Source organism: Scyliorhinus canicula, chromosome 1, assembly GCF_902713615.1.
Source record: "Scyliorhinus canicula chromosome 1, sScyCan1.1, whole genome shotgun sequence".
Classification (NCBI taxonomy): domain Eukaryota; kingdom Metazoa; phylum Chordata; class Chondrichthyes; order Carcharhiniformes; family Scyliorhinidae; genus Scyliorhinus; species Scyliorhinus canicula.
Genome location: NC_052146.1, coordinates 58,586,905 through 58,607,659, shown reverse-complemented (window position 1 = coordinate 58,607,659; position 20,755 = coordinate 58,586,905). Strand labels below are relative to the sequence as shown.

General features: G+C 46.2%; 1 protein-coding gene across 2 annotated transcripts in view; it reads right to left on the bottom strand.

Annotated features, from left to right (window-relative positions):
• suds3 (SDS3 homolog, SIN3A corepressor complex component) overlaps positions 1–20,755 on the bottom strand; it is an 84,244-nt gene that overhangs the window by 54,433 nt on the left and 9,056 nt on the right. The window lies entirely within an intron of this gene.

The following is a 20,755-nucleotide window of genomic DNA, read 5'->3' as shown; positions in this document are numbered from 1 at the left end:
CACCTTGACCACACACTCAGAACACACACAGCACACAAACACAATCTGAATGCAAAGCAACAAAGACGGTATTTGGACCTAATTACGAACTACAAGATGTTGAAATCCCTTTGGCTTTTGTTTGCATCCATCCATGAAAGCCTCTGTCCAAACAATTCACATCCCTGAAAAATGCCAAAGTTCCCAACTCCCAAGTGCAAATATTATGATTTCAGTTGATGTTATTAATGGACAGGAAAGTCCCAGAATGGAACCTGGCTCAAAAGACCACAACGGTTACTTTTTGTTCATAAAACGTGGAGGAACTGAGTCACAGAGCTGCTAATTAGTTTTAACAACAGGAAGGATTCTTTTTTTTAGGGTTTGCTGGATCAATTTATTTGTTTTTGATTCCTGGAAATAGTATGTTGCAAGATCATTCATTGAAAACATTCTCCCAAGAGAAACAATGCATCTTCATTTGGTCCCAATAGTTACTTGCCAGACGTGGATCAGATGATCAGTTCAAACTGAAAACAGGCCATCATGAGAGCAGGCTATCACTGGGCACTGTGGCAGCACAGCCTTGTTCTTGGTACTAAACTTCTAAACACAGCTCATCAACCATGATCTTCCCTTTAAACCCCCAAATCGAATTGCAGGGAACAGTAGCAAGTACCAGTATCTGTTGCAGTTGAAGCAAAGCATTGTCAACAGCCTCGGCATCCAGGGTACCCCTCATTCAGATTCCACAGAAGTGCTTGACCATCCTTTCCACCCAAGGCAAGGATAATCTAAAGATACTACTGCAGAATTCAAATTCCCAGCCTGTCCAATGTGTCTTTGCAGTTTGCAAAGTTCCAAATCTTTAAGAAAGGGCGGAAACCCCCATATGCCTCCATATACAGGGATAGTGTATGAAAACAAGGACACAGTTGAAAGCATGTCTATTATCAGTGTCAATCTCCACACTCCTAAAATGTGGATAGCTTGATCAGTTTGTCATGCGCACCAGTTATCTACAAAGAACAAAGAAAATTACAGCACAGGAACAGGCCCTTCGGCCCTCCCAGCCTGCGCCGATCCAGATCCTTTATCTAAACCTGTTGCCTATTTACCAAGGGCTACTTCTCTCTGTTCCCCACCCGTTCATATATCTGTCCAGATGCATCTTAAACGATGCTATCGTACCTGCCTCTACCACCTCCGCTGGCAATGCATTCCAGGCACCCACCACCCTCTGCGTAAAAAACTTTCCACACACATCTCCCTTAAACTTTTCACCTCTCACCTTGAAATCGTGACCCCCTTGTAAGTGACACCCTCACTCTTGGAAAAAGCTTGTTACTATCCATCCTGTCCATACCTCTCATAATTTTGTAGACCTCAATCAGGCCTCCCCTCAACCTCCGTCTTTCCAACAAAAACAATCCTAATCTACTCAACATTTCTTCATAGCTAGCACCCTCCATACCAGGTAACATCCTGGTGTACCTCCTCTGCACCCTCTCTAAAGCATCCACATCCTTCTGGTAATGTGGCGACCAGAACTGCACGCGGTATTCCAAATGTGGCCTAACCAAAGTTCGATACAACTGTAACATGACCTGCTGACTCTTGTACTCAATACCCCGTCCGATGAAGGCAAGCATGCTGTATGCCTTCCTGATCACTCTGTCAACCTGCGTTGCCATCTTCAGGGTACAATGGATCTGTAAAGGTTAAAGCTTAGAACATCTTTGGTGTGATCAACAAATGGCCCGATATAGCCTCCACGAACCCAGTGCAATCGCAAAGTGACATCACTGCCAAGATGTTGAGGGACAACATCATTTTCTCATCCCAGAGACAACTGCCACATGTTTCAGCTTTCGTCTTGGGATGCAGGCAGGATGACGTCCGGGAGCGCGGTGAGCCGCCGGCCTAGGCCTCGACGCCCGCGGACCTGGCCCCTCATATGGGTCACTCATGGTGCCAGATGGTCGCGGATTCCCAGCCAGGGTGATGCTGCCAACAGGGAGGATTCTTATACAATAATCCTTTACTCCCGACTTAGTTGAACAAATACACGCAGATTTAAAGATTAACATGGATTACAAAGGACATTGTCATGTGAGAGTACCTTTAAGAAATTGATGTTTAAGCAATGTACCTTTAAGAAATTATGCAGCTCATATTACTGAAGTGATGTCAGTGTGGGTGGAGCTGGGTTTTTAGCTCAGCCATTTTGCAGTGTTTAGTTTCAGTTTGGGAGAGCAGCTGAAAAGTGCCTGGCTGGATTGCTGAGAACTGCAAGGAGAAAAAGAGCTTTTTTCTTTTGCAGTAAGCTGGATCTGCTGTGATCTCTGCCAGCAAATACTATCTCTGGATAATTTGGGTGATTTAAACATATAATAGTAATGCCTTTAACCTGATGTGTTTCTGTTGTTAAAGGTGTTAAGTCTTTTGGAGGTTTGAAGGAACATTTTGAGGGATTATTTAGTGTTGTATTCTTTTCGGGGTTATCTTTGGAGTAAGGGGTGGCAAATGATCCAATGTTTATTTAAAAAGGTTAAGTTGAATTCATGGAATAAACATTGTTTTGTGTTTAAAAACCCATGTGTCCATGATTGTACTACCACACCTGGGGAACAAGCCATGTGCTTCAAAAGCAACAATCCACTAAAGGGACAGGTTGGTTGAACTCCATGATACATTTTGGGGTTCTTAAAACGCTGCTCCCATAACATCTTAAACTACAATGGCCTGATTGTAGAAAGATAGGCACGGTAGCACAGTGGTTCGCACTGTTGCTTCACAGTGCCAGGTACCGGAGTTAATTCCTGGCTTGGGTCACAGTCTGTGCGGAGTCTGCACGTTCTCCCAGTGTCTGCGTGGGTTTCCTCCCAAAATTCCAGAAAGACATGCTTGTTAGGTGAATTGGACACGATTCAAAATATTTTCTTAATAATGCTTTTCCTTAGTGGTTTGCGTTCTGTAATGCAGACCAGGTTTTCCAAATGACATTTTTAACATCAGCTTCTATTCCACTTTTAACATTAAATCCAGTCCAGGATTTTACACCACCTCTGTTCAGGTTCCCTTTATCTCAACAGTTTTTACACAAACTCAGATCCAGCCACCAATTTCCATAGTTATTTCAATTCACAATCCACAGGCTGTAGTAAAATTTCACAAACTTGAAAAGTAACTTCAGATATCTTTCTGGCATCTCAGCTCTGTCTGTCTTCACTGAACAGTGCTTTGTTCCAGCACATTTAACCTCAGACATCTTGGAAACTTATCTTCATTTCCCTAGTTTCCTTAACTAGCTGTTCTTCAGATCTCTGCCCTGTTTTCCTTAACCATTACTCCATGGTGTGGCTTTTCTTCTAACAAAGCTGAGAGAGATATTCCCTCTCTAGCCTTCTAAATCAACTGCTTCTAGCAGAGCTGTGAGGGCTGCCTCTGTCTCACTACCTATCGCCAACTGCAATCGAATTACCTAAACTAAAACTTAAAAGCTTTTGTACCTTACAAGACCCCAGTTGCAAAGCAACAGCTGCATGTTTATGCCTTTTATTTATTCTTAACACCATAGCCGTCTCCAAGCACAATAGAAACAGACTTGGAACTTAACCAACCCCCTCACAAATCTCACGGTTGTTTTTTACCCTTCCAAATACAGAAACATTAAAGTAAATACAATAAAAACTTTACCTTATTTCTAATGTTTACCAATAAAAATCTCTTAAAACTACCTTTGTTTTTTTAATCCAAGTATTCTCCTATTGCTTTTTTGGGGATCTCAAGTTCTATCCAGATTTTGGCACAGCAGGAAACAGTCATTTACCCAGTCTTTTATCTGAGCTTTTGTTTTAAACTTATCCTTGCTAAGACCTGAACTATATTATGCATTTCCTTGATTGCATTTTATCAGAAGGTATGCTACACTAAAACACAAAAAGATCACTTTTCACAACCACCTGGCATCCCAAAGTGCTTTGCAGCTAATAAATTACTGTTGAAATGTAGTCACTGATGTAGGAACACGGCATCATTTGCATAGCAAGCTTGAACGAACAGCAATGTGATCTAACAAACAATCTTTTATTGTAAAGTTGATTGAGGGATAAATACTGGGTTGGTCAAAGCGGCCAACTCCCCTGCCCTTTTGCGATATGGTGTCATAGAGTCTTAAATATCCACCCGAAAGGTAAGTTGAGGCCTCTGTTTAACATCTCATCTAAAAGCACAGCATTCTTCCAGCAATGAACTGCACTGTCAGTCTTGATTTTGTCTTCAAGCCCGAAAGTGGGTCACAAATCCAAAATGTTGTGACTCAGTGAACCTCAGCTGAGCAGCTTACCCAGTTGTATTTGCATGCAAATCCTGTGCCTGATGGGGCATAAACTATCGTGAAATGAATTGAAACCTGTATTTTTTTTAAATTTAGAGTACCCAATTCATTTTTTCCAATTAAGGGGCAATTTAGTGTGGCCAATCCACCTAGCCTTCACATTTTTGGGTTGTGGGGGCGAAACCCAGGGAAACACGGGGAGAGTGTGCAAACTCCACACAGACAGTGACCCAGAGCCAGGATCGAACCTGGGACCTAGGCGCCGTGAGGCAGCAGGGCTAACCCACTGCGCCACCGTGCTGCCCTCGTAATTTTAACACTTAAAAATAAACATACCGTCATTAGGTTCAGCATTTCCCAAGGATCGGATTGTTCATGCTGATTTCTGCCCATTTCAGCTTGGGTGCAAACTAATAAGATTAGGGGCAATTTGAGATTTGCAAAATAGCGACTTCAGGTACATTTTCAGATACAACTTCTGGGTTGTGCCATGTTAATGAGACCATCCTGAAGTTGACTAATGTTACATTATTATTGATTTTTCTTCATACTCTAGTAATATGAACCTTTTGACTTCAGCTATTAAGTAGGAAATATAAAGTACCTCAGAAACTATGACCACTGAACTGTTGAACTCAGGGTGACCTGAACAGTTTAGTCAGTTTGGCAAACATATTTGAAATATACCAGTGCACGCGGCACGGTGGTGCAGTGGTTGGCACTGCTGCCTACAGCGCTGAGGACCCGGGTTCAATCCGGGAAGTTTGCACATTCACCCCGTGTCTACATGGGTTTCACCCCCACAACCCAAAGATGTGCATGTTAGGTGGATTGGCCAAGCTAAATTGCCCCTTAATTGGTAAAAATAAATTATTGGGTACTTTAAATTTTTTGAAAAAGAAATATACTAGTGCAATTTGATTCCTCTGCAAAGTAAAATCAGAGTATGCAGTACCTTTATTAAATTGTAGACACAGGAGACAATACTGTCTTCAGAACAGTGACACGTTTCTATCCATCAATTAAATCAGAACAGTTCTGTTGTAAATTCAGTAAAATCCGTACAAATGGGCAATTACAAATTATGAACAATTGGCAGCCACAAATAACTTTAAGCACAGAACAGGCAGGTCAGCACAAGGTGACAAAGAATGGTCTTGTGAAGAATTGCCTTTTGTGGAATAGGACTGAATGCTTGCACTGCTCTCTCAAGGATAGACTAGTTTATTTGCTGCTATGTATGCTGGGTAAAGGATGCACCATTCAATCAAAAGATTTCTTCGGACCCATTGCCACCACATGCTGACTTGCATTGTAATAACTTCACCAGCATCCCAAATCAAGGAAATGTATTTTCTTGCCGACAGTAACAAGGCCATCGTTTCCTGCCCAGTCCTGCAACCACGCACTACCTCAGGCACTACCTCGCCCCCTGATCCTGCCGTCATTTGATCATTTTGTAAAAACTGTAGATCTGCTTCTTTGTGGGCCTTTATAAGAACATAAGAACTAGGAGCAGGAGTAGGCCATCTGGCCCCTCGCGCCAGCTCTGCCATTCAATAAGATCATGGTTGATCATTTTGTGGATTCAGCTCCAATTACCCACCCACTGACAGTAACCTTTTATTCCTTTACTGATCAAAAATCTATCTACTTTGCCTTAAAAACATCAAACGAGGTAGCCTCAACTGCTTCACTGGGCAGGGAATTCCATAGATTCACGACCCTTTGGGTAAAGAAGTTTCTCCTCAACTCAGTCATAAATCTGTTCACCATTATTTTGAGGCTACGTCCCCTAGCTCTAGTTTCATTCGCTAGTGGAAACAACCTCCCTGCTTCTATCCTATCTATTCCCAGCATAATTCTATATATTTCTATAAGAACCCCCCCAATTCTTCTAAATTCCAATGAGTATAGTCCCAGTCTACTTAGTCTCTCTCTTCATAAACTAATCCCCTCAACTCCGGAATCAAACTAGTGAATCTCATCTGTACCACTTCCAGTGGCAGTACATCCTTTCTCAGTAGCACCCTATACAACTGCAGCACAATATCCCTCGAGCAATGAAGGACAAAATTCCATTTGCCTTCTTAATTACTTGCTGCACCTGCAAACCAACTTTTTGCGATTCATGCACAAGTTCACCCAGGTCTCTCTGCATTGCAGCATGCTGCAATATTTTACCACTTACCATTTTACCATGGGCAGCATTGTTGCATATGGTTAGCACAATTGCTGCACAACATCAAGGTCCCTGGTTGGATTCCCGGGTTGGGTCACTGTCTGTGAGGAGTCTGCACATCCTCCCCGTGTGTGCGTGGGTTTCCTCCGGGTGCTCCGGTTTCCTCCCACAGTCCAAAGATGTGCAGGTTAGGTGGATTGGCCATACTAAATTGCCCTTAGTGTCCAGAATTGCCCTTAGTGTTGAGTGGGGTTACTGGGTTGTGGGGATAGGATGGAGGTGTGGGCTTGGGTGGGGTGCTCTTTCCAAGAGCCGGTGCAGACTCGATGGGCCGAATGGCCTCCTTCTGCACTGTAAAGTCTATGAGATTTAAATAATAGATAATGATGCTGTTATTCCTACCAAAATTTTTTTTTTTTTTTTTTAAATAATTTTTATTGAGAAATTTTGATTTTATACAACATTGACGCACCTTAGTAAAATACCGAAAATAACAATAATATTAACAATCATATACATTCGCCCCATCCCCATGAACAACCCAGCATTTTAACAACAACGCAAATTAACACACTATAAAGTTACAGAATAAACACTACAATAATGCACCCCCCCCCCCGGGTTGCTGCTGCTATTGACCCAGTTACCTATCTCTGAGCCAGGCAGTCCAGAAAAGGCTGCCATCGTTTATAGAACCTTTGTATTGATCCTCTCAGGGCAAATTTGACCTTTTCCAATTTTATAAATCCCGCCATGTCACTGATCCAGGTCTCCACACTTGGGGGCCTTGCATCCTTCCATTGTAACAGAATCCTTCGACGGGCTACTAGGGACGCAAAGGCCAGGACACCGGCCTCTTTCGCCTCCTGCACTCCCGGCTCTACCGCAACTCCAAAAATCGCGAGTCTCCACCCTGGTTTGACCCTGGATCCAACCACCCTCGACACCGTCCCCGCCACCCCCTTCCAGAATTCTTCCAGTGCTGGGCATGCCCAGAACATATGGGCGTGGTTCGCAGGATTCCCCGAACATCTGGTGCACCTGTCCGCACCCCCGAAGAACCTACTCATCCTAGTCCCGGACATGTGGGCCCGGTGCAGCACCTTAAATTGGATGAGACTAAGCCTCGCACATGAGGAGGAAGAGTTGACTCTCTCCAAGGCATCCGCCCAAGTCCCGTCCTCTATCTGCTCCCCGAGTTCCTCCTCCCATTTAGCCTTCAGCTCCTCCACCTCCTGCATTACCTTATAGATGTCAGACACCTTCCCCTCTCCTACCCACACCCCCGAAAGCACTCTGTCCATCGTCCCCTGCGAGGGCAGCAAAGGGAATCCCTCTACCTGTCGCCTAGCAAACGCCTTTACCTGCAGGTATCTGAACATGTTCCCCTGGGGAAGGCCAAATTTATCTTCCAGTTCCCCCAGGCCCGCAAACCTCCCGCCAATAAACAGGTCCCTCAATTTGCTGATGCCCGCCCTTTGCCACCCCCTGAATCCCCCATCCGTGTTCCCCGGGATGAACCGATGGTTGCCACCCAGTGGAGCCTCCATCGAGCCCCCTGTTTCCCCCCGATGCCGTCTCCATTGTTCCCAGATTCTTAGGGTCGCTGCCACCACCGGGCTCGTGGTAAACCTCTTAGGGGAGAGCGGCAACGGTGCCGTTACCATGGCACCCAGGCTCGTACCTCTACATGACGCCATCTCCATTCTTTTCCACGCCGCCCCTCCCCCCTCCATCACCCATTTACGCACCATTGACACATTGGCTGCCCAATAGTACCCCAGAAGGTTGGGCAGTGCCAGCCCACCTCCATCCCTTCCTCGCTCCAGGAACACCCTCCTCACTCTCGGAGTCCCATGTGCCCACACAAAACTCAGAATACTGCTAGTCACTCTCCTAAAGAAGGCCCTGGGGATAAATATGGGCAGGCACTGAAAAAGGAACAAGAACCTCGGAAGCACTGTCATTTTGACGGACTGCACCCTCCCCGCCAACGACAACCTGTCCCACCTCCTGAACTCCTCCTCCATCTGATCTACCAGCCTGGTAAAGTTATGCTTGTGGAGAGTCCCCCAGTCCCTGGCCACTTGCACCCCCAGGTACCTAAAGCTCTCCCCTGCCCGCCTAAGCGGGAGCCTACCAATTCCTTCCTCCTGGTCTCCAGGGTGCACCACAAACACCTCGCTCTTGCCTAAGTTTAATTTATAACCTGAGAAGGTCCCAAACTCGGCTAGTAACTCCATCACTCCCGGCATCCCTCCCACCGGGTCCGCCACATACAGTAACAGGTCGTCGGCATACAACGACACCCTATATTCCTCTCCACCTCGCACCAAGCCTCTCCACCTCTCTGAATCTCTCAATGCCATCGCCAGCGGCAAGATTGCCAGTGCAAACAACAAGGGGGACAGGGGGCAACCCTGCCTGGTCCCTCGGTAAAGCCGGAAGTACTCCGACCTCCTCCTATTCGTGGCCACGCACGCCATCGGGGCCTCATATAGCAGCCTCACCCATCTAATAAACCCTTCACCAAATCCAAACCTCCCCAACACCTCCCATAGGTACCCCCACTCCACTATATCGAAGGCCTTCTCCGCATCCAGTGCCACCACTATCTCTGCCTCCCCCTCAATCGCCGGCATCATAATGACATTCAGCAATCTCCGCACATTTGTGTTCAGCTGCCTTCCCTTCACAAAACCTGTCTGGTCCTCGTGCACAACCCCTGGCACACAGTCCTCTATCCTGGTGGCCAGGAATTTTGCCAGCACCTTAGCGTCCACGTTGAGGAGAGATATGGGCCTGTATGAACCACACTGCTGGGGGTCCTTGTCCTTCTTTAAAATTAACGAGATCAGCGCCCGTGACATCGTCGGGGGCAAAGCCCCCCCCTCCCACGCTTCATTGAGTGTTCGCACCAGCAAGGGGCCCACTAGATCCACAAACTTTTTATAAAATTCCACCGGGAACCCATCCGGCCCCGGTGCCTTCCCTGACTGCATCTGCCCGATCCCCTTAACTAGCTCCTCCAGCTCAATCGGCGCACCCAACCCCTCCACCTTCTCCTCCTGCACCTTCGGGAAAGAAAGCCCGTCCAGGAACCTCTCCATTCCCCTCCTCTCCCCCGTTGGCTCCGACCGGTACAGTTCCCCGTAAAAATCCTTGAAGACCTCATTCACCTCTACCCCCTTCCGCACCACATTCCCACTCTTATCTCTCACTCCAGCAATCTCTTTAGCCGCATCCCGCTTACGCAGCTGATGAGCCAGCATCCTACTCGCCTTTTCACCATGTTCGTACACTGCCCCTTGTGCCTTCCTCCACTGTGCCTCCGCCTTTCTAATGGTCAGCAAATCAAATTTAGCCTGCAGGCTGCGCCTCTCCCCCAACAGTCCCTCCTCTGGTGCCTCTGCATACCTCCCGTCCACCTCCAGCATCTTTCCCACCAGTCTATCCCTCTCACTCCTCTCGCTCCTCTCCCTGTGTGCCCGGATGGATATCAGCTCCCCACGAATTACTGCCTTCAGGGCTTCCCAGACCATCCCCACCTGAACCTCCCCCGTATCATTCACCTCAAGGTACCCCTCAATACTTGCCCGGACCCTCCTACACACCTCCTCCTCCGCCAACAACCCCACATCCAACCGCCACAACGGACGTTGGTCTCGCACCTCTACCATCTCCAACTCTATCCAATGCGGAGCGTGGTCGGAGATTGCAATGGCCGAATACTCGGCCTCCTCCACTCTCGGAATCAGTCCCCTACTCACCACGAAGAAATCTATCCGAGAGTAGACCCTATGTACGTGGGAGAAGAAAGAGTACTCGCGTGCCCTCGGCCTCACAAACCTCCATGGATCCACTCCACCCATCTGATCCATAAACCCTCTCAGTACCTTGGCCGCCGCCGGCCTCCTACCCGTCCTAGAGCTGGACCGATCCAGTGAAGGATCCAACACCGTATTAAAGTCCCCCCTATGATCAGACCTCCCGCCTCCAGATCCGGGATCCGTCCCAACATACGCCTCATAAAGCCCGCATCGTCCCAATTTGGGGCATACACACTAGCCAGTACCACCTTCTCTCCTTGTAGCCTGCCCCTAACCATCACATACCTACCCCCCTTATCCGCCACCACCTCCGATGCCTCAAACGACACATTTTTCCCCACCAGAATCGTCACTCCCCGGTTCCTCACATCCAACCCCGAGTGGAAAACCTGCCCCACCCATCCCTTCCTCAGGCGGACCTGGTCCGCCACCCTCAGGTGGGTCTCCTGAAGCATTGCCACATCCGCCTTTAGCCCCTTCAGGTGAGCCAGTACCCTCGACCGCTTCACCGGCCCATTCAACCCTCTCACATTCCAGGTGACCAACCGGATCAGAGGGCGTCCCGCCCCCCCTCCCCCGTCGACTAGCCATAGCCCGTCGACTGCCCGCCCCAGGCCAGCACCCCCTGCTCGACCCCGTCCCCATAGCGACAACCCCTCACCTCTGTCCCCCCAGCCCCCACCAGCTCCTTCTTGACCCTACCAGCAGCAACCCGGTATTCCCCTTTCCCCCCCTCCCTTCCCCCCCCAGGCTAGGAACCCTCCCAGCCGCGAACCGTCCTCCATTGTACTTCCGTGGGTCAGCTAACTTCTGCTGACCCCGGAAACTCCCGCCAATAGCCCGACCCCTCCCGAAGTGGGATCATCCCCCAATCTATCCCTCCTCCTGGCACCGCTCCAGCGCGGGGAAGAACCCGTTAAGGCCCCGCCTCCCCCGTCACCATCTCCACCCCCCAGCCCCGCAGCACGGGAAACCAGAGGAAAGCCCGCGCTTTTGCACTGCCCCACCACACCCTTCTGACGCAGCTCCCAAATATCAGCCCCACTCCATACCCCCACTCCGGCATAGAATACAACATACCCCCCCCAACCCTCCCCTCAAGATTCACAGCCCAAACAATGTCCCACAGCACAAAAACAAAAACATAGCAGAACAACCCCTCCGTAAATAACCATATCAAAATTGCAAAAGTACTAAAACAAGAAGAAAACAACAGAAGAAAAAGAGAACACAGCAACAGCAGAATCCAGCACTAATATCTTACAGCCGACCTCGCAACCCCCAACCCCTAGTTCAAGTCCAGTTTCTCCGTCCGCACAAAGGCCCACGCCTCCTCCGGGGAATCAAAATAATGCCGGTCCGAATAAGTTACCCACAGGCGCGCGGGCGGCAACATTCCGAACTTTATCTTTTTTCTATAAAGCACGTCTTTCGTCCGATTAAATCCGGACCGCCGCTTAGCCACCTCCGCACTCCAGTCCTGGTAGATCCGTACTACCCCATTCTCCCAATTGCTGCTCTTCACCTTCTTGGCCCAGCGCAGCACGCACTCCCGATCACTGAACCGGTGGAACCTCACCAGCACCGCACGCGGGGGTTCATCTTCCTTGGGCCTCCTGGCCAGCACCCTGTGCGCTCCCTCCAGCTCCAAGGGCAGATGGAGAGATCCGGCCCCCACTAGCGAATTCAGCATTACAGCCACATAGGCTGTTAGGTCCGATCCCTCCAGCCCCTCTGCAAGGCCCAAGATCCGCAGGTTTTTCCGCCTCATGCGGTGATCCAGCTCCTCAAAGCGTTCCTGCCACTTCTTGTGGAGTGCTTCGTGCCCCTCCACCTTACTCACGAGGACCACGGCCTCCTCCTCTCGTTCAATGGCCTGCGTCTGCAACTTCTTGATGGCAGCACCCTGGGTGGACTGAATCTCTGACAGCCTTCTGTTTGTTTCCTGCAGAGAGCTCAGTACTTCATCCTTGAATTCTTTAAAGCAGCGCAGGAGATCAGTTTGTTGTTTCTGGGCCCAGAGTCTCCACCCCTCTGGAGCTTTGTCAGTGGCCATCTTGGATCCCTTCCCCCGTTTTTTCTGAGGAGCTGCTGCTGTTTTTTCCACCTTTCCACTCCGAGTTCGAGTCATGGACTGCAGGGAAAGTCGTTCAGCACACCTTCCCCCACCGGGAGACGTCGAAAAATTTCCGTTTTGGGCTCTCAAAAGAGCCGAAAAATCTCTTTAAAATGGGAGCTTCCAAATGTGTGGCTTACTGATCCATCACAGCCACCGGAAGTCTATTCCTACCAAAATTGACGACCACACATTTATCAACATTGATCTCCATCTGCCAGACTCTTTCCCACTCAAACTATCAATATCTTTCTGCAGACTTTGTGTTCTCTGCACACTTGGCTCTATCACTCATCTTAGTGTCATCTGTGAACTTAAACACAACACACGACATCCCCAACTCCAGGTCATCTATGCAAATTATTAACTGTGGACCCAATACTGATCCCTGAGGCACACCACTAGCCAATGATCGCCAAGCAGAAAAAAATCCATTTATCCCCACTCTTAGCTTTCTGCCAGTTAACCAACCCTCTATCCATGCTAATACATTACCCGTAACGCCATTCACCTTTATGTAATGCGGCAGCCTTTTGTGCAGCACCTTGTCGAATGCCTTATGGAAATCCAGATACACCACATCCACCAGTTCCCTGTTGTCCACTGGGCTCGTAATGTCCTCAAAGAAATCCACTAAATTAGTCAAACTGCCTTTCATGAATCCACGCTGCGTCTGCCCAATGGGACAATTTTCTATCCAGATGTCGCTGTTTCTTCCGTAACAAATTCAAGCATTTTTCCCACTACAGAAGTTAAGCTAATAGGCCTACAGTAACCTACCTTTTGTCCATCTCCTTTTGTGCAGCACATTTGCTGTTTTCCAATCTGCCAGAACCACCCCAGAGTCCAGCGAATTTTGGTGAATTACCACGGGCATATTTGCTATTTCCCCACCACCTCTTTTAGTATCCCGTGATGCATTCCATCAGGGCCAGGAGACTGGTCTACCTTTAGCCCCATTAGCTTGCCCAAGACTGCCTCCTTATTGATAATGATTGTTTCTAGGTCCTCACCTTCTATTGCCTCCTTGCCAACAATTATTGACATGTTACTTGTGTCTTCCACTGTGAAGACCGACACAAAATGCTTGTTCAAGGCCTCGGCAATTTCCTAATTTCCCATTATTAAATCCCCCTTCGTATCCTCTCAAGGACCAGTGTTTACCGAAGCTATACTTTTTCGTTTTATGTATTTGGAGAAACCTTTGCTATCTGTTTTTATATTCTGAACTAGTTTACTCTCATAATCTTGCTTTTCTTTATTGCTTTTAGCGTGGCTTTCTGTTGACCTTTAAAGATTTTCCAATCCTCCAGTTTCCCACTAATCTTTGCCACTTTGTATGCCTTTTCTTTTAAATTGATACCCTCCTTTATTTTCTTAGATATCCTTGGCTGACTATCCTTTTTCCTACAGTCCTTCCTTTTCACTGGTATGTACTTTTTCTGAGCACTGTGACAAATCTCTTTGAAAGTCCTCCACTGTTCCACAATTGTCCCACCACAAAGTCTTTGCTCCAAATCTACCCGAGCCAACTTCTCCCTGATCCCATTATAGTTTCCGTTGTTTAAGCACACCCTCCACCTGTATTTTAAATTCAACTATACTAAGATAGCTCCTTGCGATAGAATCCTTAACTATGGGATCATGATTCGACGAATGGGATATGGCGCTCGACTCATCGATCGACAGTTCCAACGCGCCACAGCAAAAAACCGCACCGACCTCCTCAGAAGACAAACAGGGACACCACTGACAGAGTACCCTTCGTCGTCCAGTACTTTCCTGGGGCGGAGAAACTACGACATCTTCTTCGCAGCCTTCAACACATCATCAATGAAGATGAACATCTCGCCAAGGTCATCCCCACACCCCCACTACTGGCCTTCAAACAACCGCGCAACCTCAAACAAACCATTGTTTGCAGCAAATTACCCAGCCTTCAGAACAGCGACCACGACACCACACAACCCTGCCAGGGCAATCTCTGCAAGACATGCCAGATCATCGACTTGGATACCACCATTACACGTGGTAACACCACCCACCAGGTACGCGGCACATACTCGTGCGACTCGACCAATGTAGTCTACCTCTTACGCTGCAGGAAAGGATGTCCTGAAGCGTGGTTAAATTGGCGAGACCATGCAGACACTGCGACAACGAATGAACGGGCATCGTGCGACAATCACCAGGCAGGAATGTTCCCTTCCAGTCGGGGAACACTTCAGCAGTCAAGGGTATTCAGCCTCTGATCTCCGGGTAAGCGTTCTCCAAGGCGGTCTTCAGGACACGCGACAACGCAGAATTGCCGAGCAAAAACTTATAGCTAAGTTCCGCACTCATGAGTGCGGCCTCAACAGGGATCTTGGATTCATGTCGCATTACATCCACCCCTCACCATCTGGCCTGGACTTGCAAAATCCTACCAACTGTTCTGGCTTGAGACAATTCACACCTCTTTAACCTGTGATTATCCCTCTCCCTGGATCTGTAATGATTTGATTACCTGCAAATGCTCGCTTTCCAAGCATTGTCCAGCATCTCTGACTTTGTCTATATAAATGTTTCTGGAACATACCTCGCCATTCACCTGAGGAAGGAGCTGCGCTCCGAAAGCTCGTGTTGGAAACAAACCTGTTGGACTTTAACCTGGTGTTGTAAGACTGCTTACTGTACTTCCCATAGTGTTACCCTTCCCTTACCCCCCTACTTGCTGGTTTAAATTCCTTGAGACCACCATATTTATCCTTTCGCTAAAACATTGGTCCCAGATCGGTTAAGATGGAGTCTGTCCCAATGGTACAGATCCCTCCTGTTCCAATACTGATGCCAAAGCCCCATGAAATGAAACCCCTCCTTTAGCCACGTGTTTCCTTCACTAATTTTCTCATCCCTGTGCCAATTTGTACGTGGCTCAGGTAGTAATTTATCGATTATGAACCTTGAGGACCTGTTTTTTTAAATTTAGTTCCTAAATTTAGTGCCTGATAATCCTGACAGGCCTTCTTTCTTAGTCTTGCCTATGCCGTTTGTGCCACCGTGAACCACAACTGGATCCTCCCCCTCTAGTATCCTTTCAAGCCAAAGATGTCCCCACCCTGGAACCGGGCACGAAATGAAGGAGACCCCAGGTGTCCCCACCACTCAGACAGACGGACTTGAGCCAGTCTCCTTGCAGACTCACTAGGTGAGAAAGCTGCAGTTTTTCTCCTATTTAATGTGACCTATGTTTTCCCTCCCAAATGTTCTCAATCCATTCTTTGGAAGCTTCAATATATTGGCACAACCTGTTATTGTATTATATATCTATATATTTATTTTTTAAAATCCTGCAACTTCCCTAGTGCTGGTAAATGAAACAAAGAAGTGTAGTTAATTACGGAGATTACACTCTAGTAATGCAAGTGCGAGAGAGAGCAGTTTGAAATGAAATATGAATTTAGACTGCAAAACCATTAAGTGGACAGAACTGAACGCTGCTTTGCAAAAGAGGGATTCATTGTATCTGAATAGTGCAATCATCTCATCTAACGCTTCAAAATTATTAGGGAATTTTTTTTAAAAACTGTCCATCAGTTTCCCTTCATTATCGAACTTGGCCATTTCTTCCACGCACAGTTATCTGCTATACATAATTCTAACACAGCTCTGGAGCCAGAGTGCAGGCTAGGTGAGGGACAGTGCAAAAGGAGGCCCTTTGAAAGAGCACCCTCTGCAGGCCCACTTCCCTATCCTTTCCCCGTAACCCTATCTAATCTGCACATCTTTAGACTGTGGGAGAATCAGGAGCACCCGGAGGAAACCAAGCAGACATGGGGTGAACGTGCAAACTCCACGCAGTAACCCAATGACAGAACCAAACCTGGGTCCCTTGCGCTGCAAGGCAGATGTGTTAACCACTGTGCCACCACACCACCCTTTACTGTGCGAAGGAAATAATGTTTGAGACTGGAGATTGTCCCCCAGTTAGTTCTTTATTGGCATTTTTCTCCCAGTCTGTGGTAATCATGCCACATTTCTGAGGTTTGCCTTCAAAAAGTCCTTGAACATTAATCAGCCTTCCTGACATTTCAGTTATTTAAAATATCATTGTTGAGCACTTTCTCCTTCTATTTGGTGCTGATGATGTTCTGAATGCATCTCATGCGAGAGCTGTCCAACTGTTTAATGTGTGGAGAAGGTAGTCCACGTCTCATCAACATATAGTTAGGAAGATATTACCACAGCTTTGTGAACTGCAAGTTGGATACTTCGTTGCTTCCACACAAACAGGCAAGTGTTGAGCTTGCTCTAGCAATTCTATTTGCCACCTTGCTATCATTTCTGGAGATTATTTCCCCAAGATAGATTGTGTTTCCAAGATGGGTGAAGTTATCTGCAGCCTTTAGGATTATGTCACGTGTGCGGTAGTCAGAATTTGGTCATGGTTGGTGGAGTATCTGTCTGTCTTCCTTAAGTTGACGTTAGCCCATAAATTATCAACCATTTTGAAAACAATCCATAGTTCTTTCAAAGCCAGGTTCAGTGTGTGACACAAGGGCACCTTCATCTCCAAATAGCAATTCATTGTCACCTTCCCGGAGACATTAATTGAAGATTTCAGTCCACCAGTTAGAGATTGCCATCTGTTCTAAATTGGACATATATTCAATCAAATGTACCAGAAAGCATAGCAGCGAAGAATATACTCAAAAGCAAAAGAACCATTAAATATCCCTGCTTCACACCACTTGTTATATCAAGTCAATGCTTTCACCAGTCAGTGACTCCAGCACTAATTACCGTATATACTCGCGTAACTTTCGATCTCGCGTATCATGCGACCCCTAAATTTTCGGCCCAAAAACATGCTTTTATGGTATACCTCATGTATCATGCGAGTCACTTTTTTGACATGACAGCTGACACTCAGGTAAGCTTTCCGCCTAAAACTGCCGAATGAGAAACAGCTGTTTTGCTGTTTCTAATCACGGAACTAAACCCGATAATAAACAGTCACGGTACCTAACAGGTGACACAATCGACCCTTAGCAAAAATGGAGAAAAGATCAGCGAAGAAATATACAGCCAAATGGAAACTGCAAGTTGTTGCCGAAGCGGAACAAAGCAACAATGTTAAAGCTGGAAACCTGTTTGGTGTCGGAGAAAGCTGTGTCGAAACTGGAGAAAGCAAAAAGAAGAAATATACAGCCAAATGGAAACTGCAAGTTGTTGCCGAAACGGAACAAAGCAACAATGTTAAAGCTGGAAACCTGTTTGGTGTCGGAGAAAGCTGTGTCGAAACTGGAGAAAGCAAAAAGAATTGATGGCAAGTCCTTCCTATAAATGCGCAAATCGCGGGTCGAAATGTCATTGGCCGAAGTTAGAAGATGAAGTCTCAAAGTGGGTGTCCAAAAATCGGGAAAATGGTTACATAATATAACACGATCTAAAATAAGACTTTATGCTTTACGAGAAGCTAGAAACATGGGCATTCGTGAGTTTACTGCAAGTCCCGGATGGTGTACGCGGTTCATGAAAAGACATGACTTTGTGTTAAGAAGAAAAACAAAAATAGCAGAGACTCCCAAAAGAATTAGAAGAAAAAGTGATAAGTTTTCATAGATTTGTTATCAAACATCACAAAGCTAACAGCTATAATTTATCGTGCATTGGAAACATGGATGAGACACCCGTTAATTTTGATATGCCATCAAACTCAACCGTTAATAAAGTCGGCGAAAAAAGTATCTTTATCAAAACTACAGGGCATGAAAAGACACATTTTATGGTTGTACTAACGTGTATGGCAGATGGGACGAAACTTCCTCCAATGGTCATCTTCAAACGGAAATTAATGCCCAAGCTAAAATTTCCAAGTGGTATCATTGTCCATGTCCATGAAAAAGGTTGGATGAACGATAATGGCTGCATTATTTGGCTGAAGAGAGTTTGGGAATCAAGAGCAGGTGGTTTACTACGCCAAAAAAGTTTACTTGTTTGCGATATGTTTAGGTCACATCGAGTGGATGCCGTTGTGAAAGTTGTTCGCGAAGCGAACACCGATATAGCGATCGTTCCAGCTGGCTTGACTAGCGTCGTTCAGCCACTTGACGTATCCATCAATAAGCCATTTAAAGACAATCTAAGGATGAAATGGAATGACTGGATGATGGAAGGAGAGAAATCATTTATGAAGGGAGGGAATATGAAGGCTCCGGATTTGGCTCTATTGTGTTTGTGGGTAAAAGAGGCATGGGCTGGGATAGATGGCGATTTGATCGTTAAGCATTTAAAAAATGTGGAATATCAAATGCTTTGGATGGAAGTGAAGATGATGCTTTATTCGAAGATGTAGGAGAAGAGGATGAAAATATTGACGACCTGGAAGATGATCAGTATGACGACTGCCTCAATGAAGAAGAATTCCAAGCTTTATTTGACAATGACGATGACAATGAAAGCGAATTCGAAGGATTTTAGTTTACCTGCATTAGTTTGTTTTAATGATGTTTTTACATTTTAATAAATGTTAAATAACCAATGTTTTCCTGTTTCATATATCATTATGTTCAAAAATAAATACCTGTATAACAGTTTCATTGACTACTGGATGCTATTTGACTTATCTTGGCCAGCACTTCACACCCTCAATTTTTGTATCTCGCGTATCATGCGACCCCCGAAATTTAGGCTTCAAATTAGGTGCTCAAAAGTCGCATGTTACGCGAGTATATACGGTACATTGTGGAAACTGTTGCATCAGATTTAAAGCTCAGGACATCCAAGTTTGGCCAACACATTCCACAGGGCCTCTCTATTTACTGTAACAACAGCATTTGTCCAGTCAACAAAGGCACACTGGAGTCTCACCTATTGAATGCAGTATTTCTCTTGTATTTTTCGAAGGATAAAGATCATGTCACAAGTGTGTTTCTGTCTTGCCTCAACCTTTTTTGACTGTCTGGCAGCACACGCTCTGCTATGTGGCTTGCCAGTCTGTTTTCACTAGAATCTATTGCCTATTTCCTTTACTCAATTGTAGCATCCTTGAAGTCCTCAAGATGGTTTGTTGATCTTTATTCGGTGAACCTAATGGCTAGCTGGGGTCTCCAGATTAAATTTTTCCTGGGATCCCATCAAAACCTGAAGCTTTCCTTCAGTGGGGATAATGGTTTTGTCAAGCTCCACAACAGAGGGTTTGCTGTCCAGGTTTTCACATTTGAGCAAACTGGAACCTTTTATAAAGCGAACACATTTACAGTGGACAGCACACTCCTAAAATGCTCATCTCAGTACTCTTTGGTAACTGTCCTGCCCGTCAAAGTGAGATGCTCCATCAGTGCTGAGGACAGGTAAATAGCCACATATGGGAGAACTACACACACCTTACTGTTTATAGAAATTTCTCAGGTCGTACTGATCATGGTTTGGAGCTCTCTGGTTTGTTTAACCCATCATGCTTCTTTCATCTCCAGCAGCACTGTTGCAGGCTCCTTTTGTTCTCCAAGAGGGATTTCCTAGCAGTACATGGATATTTGTTCCCCAGACATTCTGGATATGCTGCATTTTTCTCCTGAAGCAGCTGCTTAATTTGACCATTTTCATTGAACCAATCTCGGTGGTTTATTTTGCTTTCCCAGGACATGACTAGTGGTTTCCAGAACTGCTGATTTTAAGGCTAACCACGACAATTCAACAACATCAGTTGGATGTGTTTTTTTTTTAAAAAGAGGAAGCTGTTCCTCAATTCTGAGCCCAAATTGTTCACAGCATTCTGTGAATACCAGTTTCTTCACATCTAACTTTCTTGGGGATCGGGTGTATGTTGGTCTTCTTTTTGTGCAATTTTGTACAGGTAGTTAACATTTTGAATATAAGGACACCTCCAAAAGGTCAAGTTCCACTGTTCTGTCTTTCAAGTGTTCAAGTACCATGGTATGTACCGTAAGCTGAATAAATCTAGGATTTCTGATATTCAATGTTAAAAGAAAGAAAAGGACAACGACTTGCATTTTTATCACGTCTTTCATGACTACCAGACACCTCAATGCATTTTACAGTCAATTAAGTACTTTTTGTAGTGAAGTAAGTCCCTGTTGTAACATCGGGAATGCAGCAGGCATTTTGTGCACAGACTGAATAGAAATAAGCAGCTTATTGAATTGAGTAGTGTGACCCGGAATTTGCAGTGGTAATGACACTAAAACTGTCAGGAGTTGGCTGTCATCACTCCTCTAAAACTGACAGCAACTTTGAATGCAATTAAACATTGAAATCCAGAAATTGTTGCTTGTGATACTCTGCTTCTCAGTGAGGTACACTGGTAG